Source organism: Schistocerca serialis, unplaced genomic scaffold (assembly GCF_023864345.2).
Source record: "Schistocerca serialis cubense isolate TAMUIC-IGC-003099 unplaced genomic scaffold, iqSchSeri2.2 HiC_scaffold_1065, whole genome shotgun sequence".
Classification (NCBI taxonomy): Eukaryota; Metazoa; Arthropoda; class Insecta; order Orthoptera; family Acrididae; genus Schistocerca; species Schistocerca serialis.
The window spans coordinates 7,501-12,500 of NW_026047256.1; the positions used below are offsets into that span (position 1 = coordinate 7,501).

Sequence of the window (5,000 nt, forward strand, 5' to 3'; positions counted from 1 at the left end):
GAACTACGCCAACCATGCCGGCAAAACAGTATCGCCATCTATGAAAATACGGCGAAACCACATGCAATACCTCCATCTATGCGAATCTGACAACACTACGTCCGCCATGTCGAGCGCACCACAAAACACAGCGCCATCTGTAGGTCTCCCGCGGCATGACGTCCTGCAACGACGATACCGCCATCTATGAGACGCCAAGCCGACTAAGACAGCGATGGGCCCACAGTGCCCATCTTTCGACCCCACCCACAAAGCCTGCGTCCTCTGTCGACCACAGCACCCCAACGCCAGCGCCTCTGCCGCACGAAATCGTCGACCGGCAATCACTCCACCGGCGCCCCACCCTAACCGCCCAACTCGCAACTCCAGCGGATGAACGGCGGACTTTTCCCGCAGTCGCAATGTGCAATCCACCCCTATAACTTGCGTTTCATGAAGAGTTATGTCCAATATGCGACATTCCCGCTGTCCCTATACATGAGCTGCGAGCTGTACCAGTTACGAGCTAGAGACGCGATCGCGTTGCTCTCTGTACGAATGCCGATGCTGAGCGGTCAGCTAGGAGGCGCTCCATCCATGTCGGTACCGGTGGGCGTTGCACTCGCAGTCGCAAAAACGTACGGCAAGTATATTACTCGGAAGAGTTTATGACAGTCCAAGCCCCCCTGCGTGGGGAGCGTCTTTCTAGGCCATGACCCACCGGAAGGGCGCAGCGTCCCCCACCCCAGACATGTGACGTCACACTATCGGTATTGACGACTCGACTCATTGCTTATAATCATTTGCCATACACCGGTGGAAGCTGCCGAGACGAGTAGCTACATGGCGCGCTCGCCGTGTCACTAATGTACAGAGATACAACAGTTTCGACTGGAACCGGATTAAACGTATACACGGCGCTGATTAGTAATACATAGACCCATCAGAATACAGATAATATATACAACTGTCCGTATACATGCTGAAAGACTCTGCTCACAATCACAACCACACGGCAGCCACACACTCTTATCACGCACTACTCTCCGCCTGTAACACGCACACAGACAATATGTAAGCACCAGCATGGAACAACACCCAGTGCATCCTCTCCGCCACATGAGACAATCCACACTGTCATAACCAGACTGGGAGGTCCACTCAGAAAACGGAATATCCCACCCCCCCGACAACCACCATTGCTCAGCTAAGCCACCAACACCCACACATGTCCTACACAGGGGTGCACCCAACATCACAATACTGCCTCCTCTCACAGCACACAAACAATGGCAGGAATGAAAGACACAGGTCTGCCACAAGCATGGAATCGGAGCGCCGCCTGTCATGAGCCAAAGGTGCATCCTGACGTGGCAAATCAGATGATGCCGCAGGCATCCACTTACTATAATCACAATCAACAAACCGACCGGCCGCCCCCCCCCCCCCCCCCCCCATTACACCTTTCCATACAACAATGTGTACCTTAACCTAAACTATACTGTACCTTAACCTAAACTATACTGTACCTTAACCTAAACTATACTGTACCTTAACCTAAACTATACTGTACCTTAACCTAAACTATACTGTACCTTAACCTAAACTATACTGTACCTTAACCTAAACTATACTGTACCTTAACCTAACCTATACGGTACCTCAACCTAACCTATATTGTGCCTCAACCTAACCTATGTTGCGCCTTAACCTAACCTATGTTGCGCCTTAACCTAACCTATGTTGCGCCTTAACCTAACCTATGTTGCGCCTTAACCTAACCTATGTTGCGCCTTAACCTAACCTATGTTGCGCCTTAACCTAACCTATGTTGCGCCTTAACCTAACCTATGTTGCGCCTTAACCTAACCTATGTTGCGCCTTAACCTAACCTATGTTGCGCCTTAACCTAACCTATGTTGCGCCTTAACCTAACCTATGTTGCGCCTTAACCTAACCTATGTTGCGCCTTAACCTAACCTATGTTGCGCCTTAACCTAACCTATGTTGCGCCTTAACCTAACCTATGTTGCGCCTTAACCTAACCTATGTTGCGCCTTAACCTAACCTATGTTGCGCCTTAACCTAACCTATGTTGCGCCTTAACCTAACCTATGTTGCGCCTTAACCTAACCTATGTTGCGCCTTAACCTAACCTATGTTGCGCCTTAACCTAACCTATGTTGCGCCTTAACCTAACCTATGTTGCGCCTTAACCTAACCTATGTTGCGCCTTAACCTAACCTATGTTGCGCCTTAACCCAACCTATGTTGCGCCTTAACCCAACCTATGTTGCGCCTTAACCCAACCTATGTTGCGCCTTAACCCAACCTATGTTGCGCCTTAACCCAACCTATGTTGCGCCTTAACCCAACCTATGTTGCGCCTTAACCCAACCTATGTTGGGCCTTAACCCAACCTATGTTGGGCCTTAACCCAACCTATGTTGGGCCTTAACCCAACACACGTTGGGCCTTAACCCAACACACGTTGGGCCTTAACCCAACACACGTTGGGCCTTAACCCAACACACGTTGGGCCTTAACCCAACACACGTTGGGCCTTAACCCAACACACGTTGGGCCTTAACCCAACACACGTTGGGCCTTAACCCAACACACGTTGGGCCTTAACCCAACACACGTTGGGCCTTAACCCAACACACGTTGGGCCTTAACCCAACACACGTTGGGCCTTAACCCAACACACGTTGGGCCTTAACCCAACACACGTTGGGCCTTAACCCAACACACGTTGGGCCTTAACCCAACACACGTTGGGCCTTAACCCAACACACGTTGGGCCTTAACCCAACACACGTTGGGCCTTAACCTGCTCTGTAATTGTCATACGACGCGTTAAATTAGTGTAGTGTTGCCTAACTGCAACCCCCGCAATATAGTTTGCTACTCGCACTGCCCGGTCCCCAGTGTATCGCTTCATGTTAAACACCTTGCAGCTATACACTGTAATGTGGATGGCAGCAGGACGTACATGCTCAATGCCCTTTGCAGTTGTTCATTGGCATTTGCAGTTGTTCATTGGCATTCGCATGGCGAAGCACTTAGCCTACGCTGTGGTACGGCCTGTGTCAACTGTCCGCTGATGTTGTACGTCCAAATCACACACTGTACTGCACATTGGTCCTCATGTACTGAATGATACATCGTGGTACATGTGACCGTACAACGACTGCGCCAACAACGGCGAACCATGCGGTCCAAATGTTGTGCACTCAGCTACGTGTCGTCTCCCTATAAGAGCTGGATTGCAGTGTGGTATGCCCTGGATGGCGATCAGCATGAGCCGTCTGTTGATGTAGTGGCGCGTGTTGTCAGACGTAGTCGTCTCTTCTCACACACCGTGATAGCATGGTGCACTGCGTTCCACATCTGCGACATGCGACAGAGGCCGGTTGACAGTCGTTCGCGCAATGGACATCGCATACGTACGGGGGCCACCTTCCACGTGTTCGCGAAGCGTGCACATGTTGTTGCGTGTATGTGGGCAGACATAGTGTGTCGTGACACCTGACACAGGCATGCAACAATCGTTGAATTTGCAAATGGCGATGGACGCCTACGTTTGCTGGTGACGTTACGCAAATGAACAACTGGTAAACCGTTGTGGTGCGGTTGTTCTCGCTAGAGGTGAATCAGTGATGGCGACGATCGGTTGAGCTACCAACCGGTTGTTCCAGCGATACCCACCATGCCCACGAACGTGAATGGCATCTGGGTGTGAAGCGATACGCGGCGGTGGCTGGGTGGGACCGTCCCCGGCCGGTGAGGGGGGGCCTCCCGGCGTGCTGGCCGCGCGGTGCGTGGGCGCACGCGCTACAGCCGGCTGGTGGGGGCGGCCAGTGGCAGGCGCGCCGGCCGACGGAGGCGGCAGGCGGCGCAGCTGCGCGCCGGCGCACCCTGCACGCGGCGCCGTGCGGCCAAAGTAGGTCCTCGCGGGCCCGGTGCGAAGCGCGGTGGACATCTGCAGTGTGCTGGTCCGATTGAGGACTGTGTGCGCTGAGGATGCGCCGCCGCCCGGCGCTCGGCGCCGCGACGCCGTCTGCTGCTCGGTCGCCTCTGCGGTTCTCGCAGGTGGTTTGTATCGCAGCTGTGCGGACGTGTTGGCGCGTGCGCTGTGCTGGGAGAGTTCGCTTCGGCACCCAAGTGGGGCTTTTGTCCTTCTGTGGCGCTGGCGTTGGAGCTGCCGGTCACCGTAGGTGGCGCGTGTTGTCTCCCGCCGGCAATGCCACGACAGCACGCTCCCGGGCCTCTGTCGGCAGCGGCAAGCTCAGTTGGGAGCACGGGTGGTCGCACCTAAAGCGTCTACTCGCCAAACCCCGGGCGATTGCGCCTCTCTCGAACCCGACCAAGTACTTAGGACGGCGCTGCGCGCCGCCGGGACCTGAGAGGGTTTCGAGGTGTATGGTGCAGGGGAGCTCAGCCTCCTCCTGTTTGCAGAATAATTGAGCGGACGCTTGCGTGTTCGCGCGGGCCCCCGGGACACACTCCCGGGCGGCCGGCTGCTCAGCTCTAGTTGACGCAGCTCCCTGGTTGATCCTGCCAGTAGTCATATGCTTGTCTCAAAGATTAAGCCATGCATGTCTCAGTACAAGCCGCATTAAGGTGAAACCGCGAATGGCTCATTAAATCAGTTATGGTTCCTTAGATCGTACCCACGTTACTTGGATAACTGTGGTAATTCTAGAGCTAATACATGCAAACAGAGTCCCGACCAGAGATGGAAGGGACGCTTTTATTAGATCAAAACCAATCGGTCGGCTCGTCCGGTCCGTTTGCCTTGGTGACTCTGAATAACTTTGGGCTGATCGCACGGTCCTCGTACCGGCGACGCATCTTTCAAATGTCTGCCTTATCAACTGTCGATGGTAGGTTCTGCGCCTACCATGGTTGTAACGGGTAACGGGGAATCAGGGTTCGATTCCGGAGAGGGAGCCTGAGAAACGGCTACCACATCCAAGGAAGGCAGCAGGCGCGCAAATTACCCACTCCCGGCACGG

At 54.1% G+C, this 5,000-nt stretch overlaps 1 non-coding gene across 1 annotated transcript in view; it reads left to right on the plus strand.

Annotated features, from left to right (window-relative positions):
* Positions 1–4,526: 4,526 nt before the first annotated feature.
* The window catches only part of LOC126430906 (small subunit ribosomal RNA), a 1,910-nt gene continuing 1,436 nt past the window's right edge, over positions 4,527–5,000 (plus strand). The window contains exon 1 of the ribosomal RNA XR_007577410.1: positions 4,527–5,000. This exon is cut by the window's right edge and continues 1,436 nt beyond it. This is a non-coding gene — a ribosomal RNA (small subunit ribosomal RNA).